The 19,464-nt window shown below is 34.2% G+C and overlaps 1 pseudogene; it reads left to right on the top strand.

Annotated features, from left to right (window-relative positions):
- Window positions 1-648: 648 nt before the first annotated feature.
- On the top strand, window positions 649-19,135 carry LOC124985779 (cytochrome P450 2C42-like; annotated as a pseudogene).
- The last annotated feature ends 329 nt before the right edge of the window (window positions 19,136-19,464 follow it).

Raw genomic sequence — 19,464 nt, 5'->3', positions numbered from 1 at the left:
AATTGGGTCATTTTTGTGGACCTTTTTTCTTTTTTTTATCTTACAATCCTTTTGAAGTTGGCCAGGGTTTTTACAATTGTAACAGAGTTTATTGAGGGGCTTTAAATCAGTGGCCAATAAAGCTGCTTTATGAGTTTTAGTTCCAAATCGAATCAGAAAGTGTAGTTTTCACTTTATGGTAAATAGATTTCATGATTTCCTTACAATCTTGGTTGGCATTTTCATAAACCAGTTGTTTGGTCAGAATATTGGCAGCCTCCAAATTGTCTACTTATCTTTCAATAGCTTTAATCAATTGGTTAAAAAAAATAAATGAAAAACTCTCCTGAGGCTTGTCAAATTACAGCAAAGGACTTGGAAAGATCCCAAGTGTCTGGGATCCTCCCCCACGTTATACAAACTAAGGTTCAATTCTGGGCCATGGTGACTATCGGCAACTGAGCTTGTCGTTGTAATGTACCTCTATGACCCACTCCAAACATATAATCATAATCAATGGTAACATTTACCTGAGCAGGTGTTTGTAAATTGATCTTTTCAAAGGTACTTGAAAATTAGTGATATTTTGTTTAAGAATGCTTCAGCCTTCTACTTGTCCAAGAAGTGAACTGAATCTGGACAACAAAGTCTAGCCCAGAGTTGGGCATCATGAAGTGAGTATCAAGGAAATATGACTGAGTCCTTTATTTTACTTTATGCACAGGAAAATGAATGCCCACATAAGAGATGATATCAAAGCCCATTGGCTCTCTGGCCAGTGCTTTACCCAGTAACCCCCAAAGCTAATCTTTATAAAGTATTTGGTTACTGCTTTTGAGCAAGTTCATGGAACTCACTGCACATCCAGGCCCCCGTGGAGGATTTATCACTGAAAAGGGCTGCAATTTAATCACCAGTTAGAAATTTCATCACTTTACATGGCAGGAAAACAGTTATGTAATATTTGACAAATGTTCCAAAATCAGATGTTGGAGAAAAGAAAACCTTTTAAACAAATGGTGCTGGAGAAACTGCAAATCAATATGTGATGAAATTGAACCCCTATCCCTCACCCTGCACAAAACTCAACTCGAAGAGGATCAAAGACCAAGGAATTAGACCAGAATACCTGCACTTGCTAGAAGAAAATGTAGACCCACACTCCAACATATCAGCTGTTAAGGAATTAGCTTCCTTAACAAGACTCCTAAAGTGCAAGGAAGAAAATAAAAAATTAATAAAAGTTAAAAAGGTTCTTCACAGCAAAGAAATTAATCAAAAGTGTGAAGACAGAGCCTACACAATGAGAGAAAATCCTTGCTATCTGCTCTTCAGAAGGGAAACAATATACATGATATAAAAAGAACTCATAAAATTTAACACCCCCCCCAAAAAAAAAAAAACATACAAACCATTCAATGAATGGCAAAGGAACTAAATAGACAGTTCTTGAAGGAAGACATGTGAATGATCAACAAATATATGGATTTGCAATAAGGAGATTTCTTAGGAAAGTTGTAATGGAAGCAGCCAGCTATCTCACTCTTTGTCTTATGCCAAAAGGACGAAAAATCAGCATACTACAGTGATGCAGCCACATCAATGTTTATAGCAACACAATTCACAATAACTAAGCTATGGAGCCAACCTAGGTGCCCTTCAGCAGATGAATGGGAAAACAATGGTATATGTTTTATATACTACTCAGTCTTAAAGAGAAAAGATTTGTAGCATTTTCCAGTAAAAGGATGAATCTGAAGACTATAAGGCTAAGCGAAATAAACCAGTCCCAAAGTCAATTGTTGAATTGTTTCTCTACTATGCAGAAGTTAATCCAAAATAAGATCAGGTAGATTAAAAAATATTAGAAGAATGATCTGTTGAGTAGACAAAGGGGAATGAATGAAGGAGAGGAGGGAAGGGATAGGGAAAGACAATGGACTGAATCTGTCCTAGCATTCACATGTACACATATAAAATACCATGAATCTCACTGTCATGTACATACACAAGACACTAATCCATAAAAAAACAAATCTATGAGTAAAGAACAGAATGATTATGAGGGTAGACTGAAGGGAACAGTGGTTAAGGGAAGGGAGGATGTGGAGGGATCCAGGGGAATTAATCAGAATAAATTTTATTCCATGCTGCTGTAATTATGTCAAGTCTATTATCATGTATAACTAAAAAGTACCAGTAAAAATAAAAAATAATAATCAATGCTTGACATACACACACACAATAGAAATATTTTCATTAAAGATATTAAGGAGGGAGAATGGGATCATAAATTCTATAACCACCCTGAACAGGTAGAGATTTTTTTATGATTGTTTTAGTCAGCTTTTTCACAGCTATGACCAAAAAACCTGAAAAGAACAATCTAGAGGAGGAAATGTTCCTTTGGAGCTACCAGTTGTAGAGGTATCATTCCATAGATGACTGGTCCCATTCTTTGGGTCCTGAGTTGAGCAGAACTTAATAGCAGGAAGGTGTGGTAGGGAAAAGCAGCTCAGGACATTGGACCAGGAAGCACAGAGACCCCACTCACCATGGACAAAATATATACAACAAAGATACACCACTAGTGACCGACCTTCTCTAGACACAACTTACATTCCTAGAGTTACCACCAAGTTAATCCCTATCTGTGGACTACTGCTCTGATTAGGTTAAGGCTCTCATAACTCAATGATTTCACTTCTAAAACCTCTTGCATTTTTTAACAATGAGCCCTTAGGGACAATTTTCATCTAAACCATTACAATGCTTCAGGTGGCATCTCACCTGACAAGGTAGTAGGGTTAGGCTAATGAAATTATTGCATTTCTGTGTGTAAGGCCACAAAAAAAACAGTTTTATCCTATGCTTAGCTAGCAGATTCTGCATTCTTCATTCAAGTAAATTGGCTCCTAACTTTGCTTGTTCACAGTTACTTCTTCCATTGCATTTCATGGTATTTTCAAAATCTCCCCCATTCTACAACAATTATTCTATATTTATCGGACAGCGTCACATAAGGAAAAGCAGAGAATAGCATTATGCTCTTTCCTTTTTTATATTTTTAAAAATTTTTATTAGTTCTTTTTAATTATACATAGAAATAAGATTCATTTGACAAAATTACAATATCATGGGATATAATATATTCTAATTCAGTCCCCTCCACTTCCCCTTTTCCTCTCCTCCTCCCTCACACTGTTCCCTTCCCTCTACTCCACTGAGCATAATTCTCAGTGACCAAGCATGGTACTCTGTCTCTGGTTACCCAAAATTCTTTAAATTATCTTCTCATCTTCAAAGCATCAATCATGGTAATCCATACCAATCTGTATTTCCAGATTGCAGGGAAACATTGGTTTGATAAGGGAGAATTTATATACACTTATTCTTATCTCTAAAGATAATGAGTATAATCTCCTGATCATAGTCCTCTACCTCAAACCTTTCTATAAGATTGAGAATTTTAAAATATCTACAGTAAAAATTTCTCCCTCAAGGTGGACACCAATTTTTAAATTATTTTTAAAACTATTGTTGCTAAGATAGCTAGGTATAATACTTATATGTCCATATTACCTGTTTCTAGTTAATAAGTATTTTTGTTTTGTAAGTTTGCCACAATTTTCCTCCCTTACTGATTATTTTCCAAGGAGTCATAAGAAGTATCTTAAGAATTTTGCTGATATGAAACAGTATTATTTGGAGAAAATAAAAGAACAAGAATCCCTTGATATAAACAATCCTTGGGACTTTATTGACTGCTTCCTGATTAAAATGGAAGAGGTAGAATGTGAACCACAGCTCTGTTATCTGATTGCATCTACACTTTGTGTTTGATTTATTAATTCTATGGTTACTCATAATAGTTAAGTAGTCAGGAAAGACATTCTTGACAGGCATTTCAAGCACATCTTTTCTTTAAAGATTTACATGAATTATCATTGAAGAATTAAAATTGAATTATTAAATAGTTAGAATGCATGGATCCTGTTCTATAGATACTAATAATCTTCCTGAGGAAAGACAAAATTTCTACCTCAGTTGAAAAGGAAATAATCATAAACAAGCTGCAAAATATAAAATTGCAGCCAGGAAATTCAAACTGAAGTGATTGTACTCAATGTGTGGGAGAATGGGAATGTGTCAAATGACTAGCCTGTGTAATGGCTTCTCAATGATCAAGATCAAGAGATCACAGCATACAAAGGGGATATTTGTAGGACATAATCCCTGTTGCCCATTGTGAAACCAACAAGATGCAATAGGACTGTAGAATCAGTCCTCACAGCTGCCTGCAATGGGTGCTGCTGTATAGGGAATAGAGCTGGTATGTGAGATACTGAGATTTTTCAGAACTTTATCAAATATTTCCCTGGAGAATCTAGTTTTCAGCTAGACTCCAGAGTTCCAAAATTTGTTTTTGAAAGTTCATACTAGGTCAATAGTAATTTCTCTGGATATGAGTGACACCTGGAACTTCCTACTTCACCATCTTTGGGTCATTGCTCCTTACTGCCATCTTTATAAAAAGGTTTTTATTGATACATTAGAATTATCTGTTAGAGTGGGATTTATACTGCTACCTTCATACATGCACGTAGCACAAATTTGTCAGTTTCTTTCCCTTATAGTATCCCTTTCCTTCTTTTTCTCCCTTCTTCATTCCCTTTCTCTTCTGTCCTGATCTTTTTTCCATTTTGATGAGGTGTCTTTAGTTCCTCTTCTCTGATTTTCTGAATCTGGCTTATCTCACTTAGCATTATGTTCTGTTTCCTTGGAGATGACATTTATCCTTTAATTCTGAGTAAAACTTCATTGTGTTACCACAATATCTTTACCCATCCATCTGTAGGAGGATACCTAGGTGGGTTTCATAACTTGGCTATTGTGAACTGTACTGCTATAAATGGGCATGCATGTATTGCTACAATATGTGACTTTAATTCTTTTAGATAAATAATGTGTGAAATAACTGTCATTTTTTATTCCATTTTTACTATTTTAAGGAATCTTCATACTAATTTTCATAATGGTTGTACTAATTTCCAATCCTACCAAAAGTGTAAAAGTGTTCCTTTTTTTCAGATCCTTTCCAACATATATTCTCCTTTGTTTTCCTTTTTCCATATATTTTTATTGCTGCATTATAGCTGTACATAATGGTTCGACTGTTGATACTTATTCATACATGCACACACTATAATAATGCCATTCAGTCAATATTATTGTCCAGTATTTCCCCTTTCTCTCACCTCTTCATTTTCCCTGATCCCCTTTATCTCCACTGATTAACCACTGGTTTTCATGTATCCCAACCTTCTTTTCCTTATTTAGTTCTTTAGAATAATTACTGAGGAGTAGTATAGTTGGGTCATATGGTGGTTCCATTCCTAGTATTTGAGGAACCTTTATAATGATTTCCATGGTTATTGTACTTATTTTCAACCCCACCAACAGTGTAAAAGTATTATTTTCTCCTCTATATCATCTTCGGCATTAATTACTGTTTGTGTTCTTGATGACTGCCATTTTAATTTGAGTCAGATGAAATCTCAGTATTGTTTTAATTTGAATTTCCCTACTTGCTAACATTGTTGACTAATATTTCATATACTTGTTGACAATTTTTATTCCTTCCTTGAGAAGTGTGTGTTTAGTTCATTTGTTCACTTTTTAGTTGGGTTATTTGTGGGTTTTGGTGTTAAGGTTTTTGAGTTCTTTGTGGATTCTGGATATTAATCCTCTGTCACAAGAGTAGCTAGCAAAATTTTCTCTCCCATTTTGTAGGTTGTCTCTTGATATTCTTAAATATTTCCTTTAATGCTATCCCATTTGTTAATTTTTTATTTTATTTCTTGTGTTTTAGAAGTCTTATTGTTGAAGTCAATGCCTATTCTTATTAGTTAATAGTTGACTTTCTGTTATTCTCCAGCAATTGCAGTATTTCTGGTCTAATTCTTAGCTCTTTGGTCCATTTTGACTTGACCCATGAAATGGATGGAGAGAAGAATCTATCTTCATTCATTGACATATGGATATCCAGTTTTCTCAGCACCACTTGTTAAAAAAACAGAACAAAAAGCTTGTTTTATCTAATGTATGTGTCTGGCACCTTTGTCAAGGAAATACTGTATCCACTTGGGTTTATCTTTATTTTTTTTTCCATTAGTCTACATGACAGAACCATGTAGTTATTTGTTGCCAGAGCACTGTAGTATAATTTGAGCTTAGGTACTATGATGCCTCTGGTATTGCTCTTATGGCTCCATATTGCTTAAGCTATTCTGGGCCTTTTATTTTTCCAAATGAATTTTAGGACTTTTTCATCCATTTCAGTGAAGAATGGCATTGTTATCTTGTTTGGGATTTCATTCAATCTATAGCTTGCTTTGGTAATATGGTCATTTTGGTAATATTAATTCTGCCTATTTCAGAACATGGGGAGTCTTCCTTTCTTCTAAGTTCTTCTTCAGTTTCTTCTTCAGTTCTATTGTTTTAATCATAGAGATTTTTCTCCTCCTTAATTACATTCATTCCTAGGATATTGGAATTTGAATTTTTTTGTTTCTTTTTAGGCTGTTGTGAATGAAATTATATTCCTGATTTGTTTTTCAGTGGACTCATTATTGATGTACATAAAAGGTATTGATTTTTATATTTTGATCTTTACCCTGTTACTTTTCTGAACTTGTTTTCTGAAAACCCTGAAAGTCTTCTGGTGAAGTTTTTGGGGTTTTTCAAATACAAAATCTTGTCATTTGCAAACAGTGGTAATTTGGCTTCTTTCTTTCCTATTTGTATCACATGTTTCCTTCTTTCTTTCCTATTTGTATCACATTTGTTTCCTTCTCTTGCCTAATTGCTCTGACTAAAATATCAAATACTTTTTTGAGTTAAAGTAGTGACAATAGACATCAATGTTATTTTCCTGAGGACAGAGAAAAAAGGTTTTCAGTTTTTTCCTACTTTCTATATTTTGATTTGGCGTTTGTTATTTACAACCTTTAAGATGTTTAGGAAAGTTCTTTCTAGCCTTGCTTTCTTTGGCATTTTTAGCATGAATAGGTGCTAGATTTTACCTCAGGCTTTTCACTACATCTATTGAGATTACCATGTGATTATTATTCCTTGATTCTTTTTATGTGATTAATTTTGTTTATTGATTTGTGAATTTGGAATCATCCCTATAGTCATCCTTGGAACGAAACGAACTTGATCATCATGTACAATTATTTTATTTGTTCTTTCTAGATGTACAATCTTACTGTGCTTACAAACATGATTTTCCAACACTTTATTAAGAATTTTTGCCATTCTGTTCATCAGGGTTATTGGTTTCTAGTTTTCTTTCCAGGATGTGTCCTAGTCTGTTTTGAGGTTCAGGGTGACTGGCTTCATGAAATGAATTGGGAGTTACCCTCTGATACATGCACACTTTCTATTTCATGGAATAATATGAAAAAGAACTGCACTCATTCTTATTTAAAGATCTGATTGAACTCAGCTGGAAACCCATCTGGTCCTGGAATTTTTTTTTTTCTTTTCTGAAAGTCTTTTTATCACTGCCTCTGCCTTATTGTTTACAATTGCTATGATTAAGTTTTCTAAGACTTCTTGGTTCAAGTTTTGTAGGTAGTATCTAGATATAAATTGGCCTATTACTTCTAGAATTTTCTTATTTATTGGAATAGTAGGTGTTTTTGTTTTTGTTTTTGTTTTTGTTTTTTTTTTTGTTGTTGTTGTTGTTCTTTTGGTACCAGGAATTGAACTCAGGGGCATCTTGTCATATTCCCCAGCACTATTTTTGTATTTTATTTAGAGACAGGGTCTCACTGAGTTGCTTAGCACCTGCCTTTTTCAGAGACTGACTTTGAATTCCACATCCTTCTACCTCAGCTTCCAAGCCTCTGGGTTTACAGTAATAGGAATTTTCAAGGTAGTCCATAATAAGTCTCTGGATTTCAGAGATGTCTCCAGTAACTCCTTTTTCATTTCTAATTTTATTAATTTGTGTCTTTTCTGTTTTTCTTAATTTGGCTAATTTTTATTATTGTTTAATCTTGTTAAAGAACCAAGTCTTTGTTTTATTGATCTGTTGTACTTTTTTATTCTCTCATTAATTTTAGCTTGCATGTTATTTCCTTCTTTCTACACTATTTGGGATTGCATTGTTCTGAATTGTCTAAGCCCTGGAGATACATTCTTAGGGTATTTAGAATCTTTTTGATTTTTTAATGTATTCATTCAGAGTTTATATACTCTTGTGTTAGAACTGCCTTCCTAGTGTTTCTGAGATTCTGGTGTTTTGCATCTCTATCATTTTTTGAGTCTAGGAATTTTAAATTTCTCTCCTAATTTTCTCAATGTTCTATTCATTATTCAAAAGTGTATTATATAATTAGGTAATAATTATATAATCTCTAGGTCCTTATATACTTTCTATGGTTATTTTTTTGCTGTTGATTTCTAATTTCATTCCATTATGATCTGATAGGATAGATGCAAGGGATTATAGGGACTTAAGAAGAATATTTTCTAAGACTATTTTAGACTTAGTGTCCTAAAATATGGTCAATTTGGAGACAGTTCCATGGTCAACTGAGAATCTGAATTTAGTTGCTATTAGGTGAAATATTCTATACATGTCTGCTAAGCCCACTTAATTAATAATACTTTTAGGTCTGAAAATTCCTTAGTGATTCGAAGTCTAGATGACCTGTTTCATGGGGAGAGAGGTATGTTGAAATTACCCAGTATTGCAATGTGGCTTATTTGAATCTTTAAGTTGAGTAGTATCTGCCTTATGTAATTACATGCACTTATATTTGGGGTATAAACACTATCACATTACCACATTATCACTACCTTTGTGTGAATTGTTTCCTATCAGTATGAATTGACTTTTTTCCCCTCCTCTTGAAGCCAGCTTTGTTTATTTTAGAATACCTACTCCTGCTTGTTTTGGTTCTCTATTTTCATTAAATATCTTTTTCCATCCTTTCACTTTTAACCTATGTATGCCTTTGCATATAAGATGAAACTTTTGAAAGTAGTATATAGTTGGGTCCTATTTTTAAATCCATTCTGCCAGTATATGACTTTGAATGTAAGAGTTGAGACCATTTACACTCATCACTTTTAGTCAGCTTTTTTGATTCTGTGATCAAAAGTCCTGACAAGAACAAGATAGAAGAGGAACTGCTTATGTTGGCTCAGGATTTAGAGGGTCATTCCATGGTTGGTTGACTCCATAGCTCTGGGTGTTACATGTGGCAGACCATCTTGACAGAAGAGCATAGTGGAGGAAACCAGCTCAGAACATGGAAACCAGAAAGGAGAGCTCTGCTCACCAAGGACAAAATATAAATCCCAAAGACAACTCCCAATGACCTACTTCTCCAGCCACACCTAACTGGCCTACAGTTACTGTCCAGTTAATCCATACTCAATTCCTATAGCTTTTCTTGGCAAATGTTTCATGTTATTAGCATTTCTTAAGCTCAGGGGTTTCCACAACAGCTTCCGCTTCCTGCTCACATTTTCGTGCATTGCCCTTTCAGGGGCTGTCTGCACAGAATCTGACCCAGTTCCACTTAGTCTGGCCTCCCAGATCTCCTTTGAAATCTTGGCAAAAGCATCTATGTCCTTCTAATTCTAGCATCTTGCATTATTGGAGTACCAGCACCACATGGTTGACACCAAGATTTGCCACCATCTGGGGCAATAACCAGGCCTCCAGGGACCATGGCTGCAGCAGTCCCTCTGCCTGCATCACTCTGCACATAGAAATACCTTCCTAAGCCCTTGTGAAGGCAGGGTACTCCCAAGGTGGCTTCTCAAACTCATTTTTACTTTTAAACCCTTAAACCTGAGGTGGGTGTGACATTGCCAGTTCCTTTGAGGTCCACAAGCCATCTTTCCAACTTTTGAGAGTACTTAGTATCTATTTAGTGACTATGATCTTTTTAAAAACCAAAAATTCTGTAGCCCCAGTTTTATTTGGACGTTTCAGGCTAAACAAATCTTTTTGCTTTTATTTCTGCTTCTAATTATCACAGTAAACTTGGCCAAAGTTCACTAGCAATACTCATGACACAGCAGGCTATATTTCCTTGAAATTTCTTCTGCCAGATTAGTTGGTTTTTCTTTTTTTTTTTTTTCCTGGGGTCCTGGGAATGGAACCCAGGGCTTTTTGTTTGCAAGGCCTGCATTCTATCAACTGAACTATATCCCCATTCCCCAATTTCTCTTTTAGCAACTTTTTTGTTTTTGTGCCCATAGACCTGGGAAGAACAACCAAGAGGAGGAAAATTTTATTTTGGCTCATGGTTTCAGAGGTTCAGTCTATGGTTAGCTGACCACAGCTCTGGGCCCCAAGGTGAGGCGAAACATTATGGCAGAAGGGCATGTTGGAGGAAAGCAGTTCAGTACATGATGATCAGGAAGCAGAGAGAGAGCTCCACTCACCAAAGACTTAATATAATCCAAAGACACACCCCCTAGTGACCTACTTCATGCAACCACACCCTACTTGCAAACCTTTACTGCCCATGTAAACTATATCAATGGGTTAATTTAAAGACTAGGCTACAACTCTCATAATATAGTCATTTTATGTCTGAGAATTCTTGCCCTTTCTTACATGTAAACTTTTGTGAAGGACACCTCTTTTTTAAACCATAACAGTTATTATAGAAATGCATTTAATAGTTACTTTCATTTTGATTTGTCTACAATGTTTAAATACTTCCTGTTTCTCATTTGCTGGTCTAGTCTTTTCATTAGATTTATCTATTTCCTGCTTTTAAAGTTTGTTTTTAACTTCTGTGTATAGCATTTCTTTTATTTATTTATTTATTTGGTATTGATGACTTAGTATGATGAATTCTTTTAGTTTCTTCTCACATGGAAAATCTTTTTATTCCTCTTCAGTTATGAAAGCTAGTTTTTCCTGATATGGTCATCTTGATTGGCAATTGTTTTCTTTTCAAGTCTTGGAATACACCATTCCAACTTGTCCTTTTAGAGTCTCAGTTAAGAGATCAGAAGTAATTCTGCCTTGAATACTTCTAAGTGTGATATAATATTATCTCTTGAGGCTTTTAAAATTCTTCTTTTCTGTATGATAAGTATTTAAGTGTGATGTGTCCTGGAGAGGTTCTTTTTTGATCTTTTTTTGGGGGTGTTCTGAATGTGTCCTATCTGGAGCGTCTCTCACTCCATAGGTGTGGAATATTCTTTTTTCAAAATCTCTCTTTTTTTTGAAATGTTTTTTCACTTTTCATATTTTCTCTCCTCGTTCATCACTTAGACCTTTGTCTGGTTCATTGTTCATTTTAATCATTAAATTTTTAATTCTTTGACAGTTTATCTCCATCTAAATCTGTGGATTCAGTTATTGGTAAGTTATATATTACTGTAGATGTCCTCTTGGCCTGTTTGCTCACGCTATCTGTTGAGATGAATTCCTCTTCCTGTTTTATAGTAGGGCCCATTGTAAATAGTTATCTCCTTATAATAAGACCTGATACATTAGCTTCAGCACATCGAATTAGAATTTAAAAGTTTTAATTTAACTCTTGGGTATCCCTTTGTAGGAGAGAATAACCACTCATACAATGGTAATTAAGGAGCAAACCATAATTAGCATAATGATTACAGAAGTTACTATTACTGATCACTACCCCTCTATTGACCAAAGAATATGGGTTTATAATAGGTTGAGAAGATTAAGTATTGATAGTAGTATAATAAATTTCATTGGAACTAGGGATGAAGTGAGTAAATTAAAAATAAAGTAAAAGGAAAAAGGAAAAATGAAAGAAAGAGTGTGGTGGAGGAAATGGAGATTCAAGTTAAAATGAGGTTAATATAAAGATGAAGAACTTGGGAAGGAAATGAATACCAAAGAGAAGAAAATATAAATTGAGATGATTCAGTTAATTGACAAAATACATAAAATTAGAGCTAATTCTCACAAAATACCAAATTTGGGCAGACACTAGGAAACAGAATAAAGAAGTTGATGCAATATCTGCCTTAATGAAATTTTTTTTTTTTTCCTTTCTTAGGGTTTTGAAATAGAGGTCTTTTCCCCTTTCAGGTTTTCAATTTCAGAATCTCCTATGAGTAAGTTTGTTCTTCCCCATTCTGTTTTACTGCCCTCCATGTGCCCAAATTTTTCACAGTGTAGACAGTCACCAACCAAATGAATAAAGTCTAAGAAGCTAATTGGTCTTGGTTATTCTAAAAGCAAGTGTAAAAAGAAACAGTGAAATGTATAAAGTGAAGAAAGGAGGAAAAAGAGAAAAAAAATAGTGGAATATGAAAGACAAAGTTAAATTGCAGGGATTTGTAGTTTAACACTTAAAAGTTCAAACTGATTTTTTAAAGCTGTCATGGTTTCCCTATTTTAACTATTTCCACAGAGGATGATGGATATATACATATATATATGTATACACATATTTTTATATATATGTGTATACATATATATATATATTTACACATACATATATATAACTATGTCCATGTGTGAACATACAACAATGAGTCCTGCATGTATGCTTAATTTGGTAAATTTTGTGCTCCACGCCCTCCCTTCTTTCTCCCTCTTGATTCCCTTCCTCTACTTGACATATAAGCAAATACATTGAGCTTTTACCTTTCTGAGTCTGGACATTTTTTACCTTGATGTTCTCCAGTTTCATCCATAGACCAGCAAGTGACACAATTTCATTCTTCTTTATGATAGTATGAAACTTTATTGTCTATATTTATCAACATTTTTTTATCCATTTTTCTATTGAGGGACATCAAGGTTGTTTCCATCACTTAGTAATTGTGAACTGCACTGCTGTAAGCACAGGTGAGCATGTATCACTACAGTTACTAATTTTAGTTCTTTTGGGGTAAATTCTAAAGAGTGGAAGAGTTGGGACATGTGGTGTTTCCATTCCTGGTATTTGCAGAGCTGTGCACTGCTTTCCAAAGTGGTTTTATGAATTTTCATTCCCCCCGAGAATGTATGAGTGTACCTTTTCCCTAATATCCTCCAAAGCAATTATTGTTCTTTGTATTCTTGATGGTTGACATGCTAACAGAGTGTGGTGATATTTCAGTATGACTTTGATTTGCATTTCCCTGATGACCAGAAATTCTGGATTTTTTTTATATATTTGTGAATTTACATTTCTTTTTTTGAGAAATGTCTGTTTATTTTTTTTGTTCATTTCCTGATTATGTTATGTTTGTTTGGTGTTAAGGATTTTTTTTTGTTAGATCTTTATAAAATCTCAATATTAATCCCCTGTCAGAACAATACCTGAAATAGATTTTCTCCAAATATGTAGGCTCTTCATACCCTTGCTTTCTTTGCTATGAAGAAAATTTGAAGCCATTCCACTTATTGATTCTTGGTTTTGTTTCTTGAGCTTTCGATATCTTATTCAGGAAGTTGGTACCTGTAACAATATGTTAGAATCCTGACCCTGTTTTCTTCCAGGAGTTTAAGAGTTTCTGATAGAATGCCTATGTCATGGACTCACTTTAGTTTACGTTTATGGAGGGTGAATCACAGTAATCGAGTTCCATTATTCTGCATATGAATATTCAGTTTTCTCAGCATCCTTTGTTAAAAATAGTATTTTTTTCCAACATATGTTTTTGGCGGCTTTGTCAAGTACCAGATGACTGCATCTGCATGAACTTGTCTGTGTCTTTTATTCTGTATGATTAGTTTTCATGTTTCTTTCTCTGCCAATATTATGTTTTTTTCATTACTATCACTCTAAACTATAATTTTAGATGAGGCTTTATGATGCTTCCAGAATTATTCTAATCACTCAATATTGCTTAGGATATTCTGGGTATTTTGTTTCTCCATATAAATTCTAAGACTGATTTTCCTAGTTATGTGAAGAATATATTTTGTATCTTGATCAGGATTGCATTAAATCTGTAGGTCATTTTTGGTAATATCACTATTTTAATAACATTTATTCTGTGTGTCCAAAAACATGGGTGGTTTTTCCATCTTCTATGGTTGTCTTTATTTTCTTTCTTTAGCATTCTATGATTTTCAGTGTAGAGATCTGCACTTCCTTGGTTAGATTTATTCTTAGTCATTTTGAGGTTTTGAGGCTATTTTGAATGGAATTTTTTCCTTAAATTTTTCTCAGATTTCTTTTTTAGAATACAGAATATCTATTGATTTTTGTATATTGATCTTGTATCCTGCTATAGTCATGATTTTTTAAAATCAGTTCTACCAGTCTTATTTTTTTTTTCTTTTGGTGGCGGGGGTGGGTACTTCTAAGAATAGGATCATGTCATCTGACTTATTTTTTTTCACAATGTGACTGTGTTGGACAATGATGTCTGTTTTTCTTAAACTTGGTAGGACAGATTCATGTGTCTCATGGAAGGGAAGCTTCCCCTTCCCCACTGAGCCAGCACTCACTGGATGCTACTCGTGTGTGTTGTTTTTATTAATTCCTTTCTGATGTAGAACCTGATGTTTCTGGTAGTCACCTGTCTGCTAGCACTTTGAAAATCTCCCATAGTCTTCCTGTCTGAGTTTTTTTCTGTAGAACTGATGTTTAATTCATGCTCGAGAATTGCTATAATATTGTGGGTTCCTCTGGTCTTCCATTTTCCTTATTTTCAGTACTTCCATTTTAACTGTACTAAATGTTTTTCTCCATGTTGTAGAATATGTTCCTATTTGGGTATTCTTTGAAATTCATGTTATTGAACATCCTCTAGTCCACCTGGATATTACATAAGCCCTGGAAAATTAATTCTGTCCTTTGGATTAGTTATGAAATTGCATATTTTATATGTAAATTATGTGTTAGGGTTTTTCTATGTTTTCTTATCGCCCATGTTCATTATTTAAAATTAGCCCTTATTGATGTCAAGTCTGTGTCAAATAATACCCTAGTCCTAAATCAACATTAGTTGATCTTATCATGTGCTTTCTATTTCTAAATTTCCAATGTGTGAGAGCTCTATTGAGTCAGTCTCTTGTTCTCAGATTCTGTGTCATCCCTACTCTCTCCTTAATTCTACATGAACAGTTAAGCTCTTAACTCTGTCTTCATGTTTGTTGTATCTTGTTCAATTGGTATCCTAAGAGCAGGCTGAATTTCTGGGTGAATTCATTTTTGTACTTTCTTCCTAAGCCACCTCACATCTGGAATACATTCTGTTGTTAAAATTCCTTCCACTTTTTTTTTTTTTGTTGTTTAATGTATTTTACACTGTGTTGCCATATTAGCTTTTGCATAGTTTTCAGTTCCGAATGAATGTGTGGGAAATCCTAAGTCCAAGTAAATTCTTCATCAGAAGAAGAAAACTGCATATTCTTTTTTTTCCTTTAAAAAAACTTCATTGATGTGTAATTTACATACCATACAATTTATCCATTTATAGTATGCATGTTGGTAGCTTGATTTAAGTTATTTTATCTCCCGTGATATAATCCTAATTTATCTATATCTAAAAATTGTGATCACCTTTATCTACAAGTAAGAGAAGACTCAATTATGAGAGTTTAAATACTGGGTTTATTTATCTTACATAAAGGAAGACTTGTGGTGGGTCAGATTAGAGTTAGTACAATAGGCCAGAAATATCAGAGACTCAGGTACCTTCATTTTCCTTCATGTTACAGTTGCATTTTGTTTGTCCCCTCCAAAACTCATGTTGAAAGTTGTTTTGCAATGTAACAGTGGTGACAGGTGCTGGGACAAAATAAACCTCTATTCTATATAAATCACCCAGTTTCTGGTAGTCTTTTACAGCAACAGAAAATGAACTAAAACATTGTACTTAATATTCTAGTTTTTATCTTCATGCTTAAATCTTGCAATCTCAAAACCATTTCTTTCTTACCTACATTTTGTGTCTACACATTATGTAGAAAGCAGAAAAGAGAAGTGGCACCAACAGACTTTTGTTTGTGTTTTATTAATTAGAAATACATTGTATGTCCTTCCTATTTGCAAAAAGGATGAGAAACAACTAGGTGTAAGAGGGTAGAAAAATGGACATTTGGTCAATTAATTTGTAGTCTAACATACCACATAGACTCTTTTATATTATTGTGTTCTTTTGTTTCTCTGTTCACTTACCTTTATAACTATTTGATTTCTTTACAAATTATTATAATTAAATACTATATCATTTGTGAAATATGTGCATTGCATTATGCCTAGGAAAAGGGCAACCCACATTCTGAATTTACCATTGCAGCCTTAGTAAATGTTGTGAATGACCTGTTTGGAGCTGGAACAGAGACAACAAACACCACTCTGAGATATGGACTCCTGCTCCTGCTGAAGTACCCAGAGGTCTCAAGGTATGACTGCTGATGGTGAGCAGGGTGAATTTTACAACATGATTTTGGCAAGAGACTGCTAGCGTCCTTTATCTTTTTTGTATTGAGGAAAGACTTTATTGAAATTTCTGTGCCTCCCTTTATAATATGTCCAAATTTAATAAAGGTATAAAAATAAGAGAACATGGCAGAGTAGGTCACAGTGACTGAGAGAAGTGAAGGACAGCATGGGCAGTAGCAAAGCAGTGGAGCTCTGGTTATGTCTGGATTCCTCTTGGAAGTGATTTGCAGCATGCAACAGCCAGCATCAGTTGGCATAAGACTGCACATTGGTCTTTGGAAGGAAAAAAACACTTGGAATATTAGGTGTGTTCTTGCAAGATTCTGTGGAAATCTTCCTTATTCTCAAAATTTCATGCTTTCATTCTAGATAGGGAAATCAAAACTGTTTATTGGAGCATCAATATTAACTTTAGAAAATTAATGACACTGCAGGCATATGACTACAGTCTGAGAAGTTTGCTAAAATATTAGAAGACTAAACTTTTTAAGTGTTGCTACTTAGAAGACATGCTTAAAAGAATTTTGTTATTCTAGAAATATGTTTCCATTAATTTTATCTTTCATGAACATCTCTATCTATAAATGTACCTTTAAAGTATTTCAGTAATGCATAGCAGAATAGAAGAAACACCATCTTTTCCTACTTAAGGACCCCATAAATACTACTATAAGTTAGTCACAAATGAAAATTACTCCTTTGGAAGTGGGAGAAGAGGAGTAGAGGAAACAGCCAACAAACCTTGAACAAATTTCTGAAGCACAGAGAGCAGAATGAATGTACAGGTGCCCTCTAGAACTCCTTTGAGCACTTAAGTGTTTTTCTCTCTTAGGAAGAGAGGTTTATTCTCTAGGTAAACTGAAGCTAAGAGTTCTGTAATCAATTTTAGAACATCAAAGTAAAGTTAAAAATCACATAAACTTTTGGAAATAAACATAGTCTTATATAAAGCATTATGAATCAGGAGGGCATCAGAGTTTTAAAGAGCAACTGTTGTTTTGTATGTTAATGGAAAATGTAAGAGCCAGTTGTCCTGACACAAACCTATGCTCCCAGCTATTGGGAGGTTGAAACACGAAGTTTAGGCAAATTCAAGGCTAGCTAGGCAAGCCTGTCTCAAAATAAAACAAAAGATCTGTGGTGGTGGCTCAGAGTTAGAGGGTCTCTGGATCAATTCCCAGGACAAACAAGAGGAAACAAAATACAGAAACAAATACCCCCACCCAAACCAACCAACCAAACAAACAACCAATAAACAGACACACTCAAAAGAACAACAAAACTAAAAAATCAACAAAATGGAATATGTTTTAAGATCCATGTTTGCTACATAATTTATTCCTCTTTTCACTTTCACAGAAAGTTACTAGAGGATATGCTCCATCCAAATATTTGAAATCAAGGAAGAGGCAGTCCCAAGTCCCAGGAATCAGTAGAACCATGTATAAGGAGAGGAGTTTAAGGAAAGGTTCTTCCCCAGGCCTAGGAAACAACCAATTGTCCATAGTAAGAAGATAAATCAGGTGTAATAAAAGATAAGAAAAATAGAAGAGAGTATTTGAAGTTTAAAATTTAGAATATTATCACTAGGAGTTTGAAACATCAACCTAAGCATTTGTTTACAATATAAATAAGCAACTAGAAAATTAGGAACTGGTATAAGTTGTTCAAATGTAGGTTAAACAAATGCAATGAATGAAGCATACACTTACAGAGTGAACATTAGTTATGTGTTCATAATCGTGTAAACAGAGTACATTGATACAATCAAAAATTGTGATCCAAATATATAGCAGTAGAGAGGGGAAGTATGTGAGGGATGTGGGTGCCTATTTCTTTGAGTTTGTATATTAGATGGAGTAGAGATCAATCTTAATCTTCCTTACTGGGAAGCCATTAGAAATTTTCTACAATTGTATAAATCAAGAAACCAAAATAGAGTATTATTTAGAAACATGAGTAATTCATAAGACTTCTAGAATGATTCTAAAAGGCTACTTTTAAGGAATGAGAGATTGAAAACGGTCCCACTAAAACCACACCCACACTTACACAAAAACCACACACATACAGAGACAGATATGCATGTATATAAATCCAGTGGAAATTAATTTTATAATATCATATTATTTTGATATAAATAATGTTTATTCCTGTTTTCTTCTGCAATGATAATTCTTTAATTTTGTGTTAATGTTAACTTGATATTATAAAACATTTTGTCATTTAACTATATTTGATATATATGCTGGTATGTTAGGCTTATACAAGTTTGTACATACATTTTAATATCTAGATTATAGGAGAGTCATAAATGTATATGACTCAGAATATATGTATGTAATTATATATGTCTATCAATATTTGTTGATAAATATTGATAAATAGATATAGATAGTTACAGATAGTATCAAGGTGATCTGCTTATATGTCCAGAAGTATTATTTGCATATAAGTCTAATACCTTTTGGATACAACCTCAATGCTTCATATAACTCAGAATTATTTTAAGAAATGTATTATTTTTATATTTTCCATTAGTTATCTATCTTATCAGATAAAGTACAGGAAGAGATTGACCATGTGATTTGCTGACACCAAAAGCCCCTGCATGCAGGACAAGAGCAGTATGCCTTATACAGAGGCTGTCCTGCATGAGATCCAGATACATAGACCTCCTCCCAAGCATTCTGCCCCATGCAGTGACCTGTGACATTAAATTCAGAAACCACTCCATTCCCAAGTAAGATTGTTTTTCCCACAGTGAAGTCCCCAGATTAGCAGAATGGGCCCAATCCTCTGCCAACACTAAATGAGAGAAGTACAATACTCATCCATGTAGCACCTTGATGGACTCATGCTGGACCACTCTAGGTCATGAAGCTTCCAACTATTCCTCATATCCAGCAGTGTGAATGTTATATATTTGTTCTACTCCTTCGAGATTGTTTTTCTACCCTCTCCAAATTTTGGAATCAGTTTGTTAATTTCCTAGAACATTCTCCTGGGATATTTTTCAGCATAATTAATTAACTGTTTAATAATTTGAATGCTAATATGTGAGGGATATGAGGGA

The sequence above is a fragment of the Sciurus carolinensis genome, chromosome 5 (genome assembly GCF_902686445.1).
Source record: "Sciurus carolinensis chromosome 5, mSciCar1.2, whole genome shotgun sequence".
Classification (NCBI taxonomy): Eukaryota; Metazoa; Chordata; class Mammalia; order Rodentia; family Sciuridae; genus Sciurus; species Sciurus carolinensis.
Note: the sequence above shows the minus strand (reverse complement) of the source record. Positions and strands in the feature narration are given on the sequence as shown.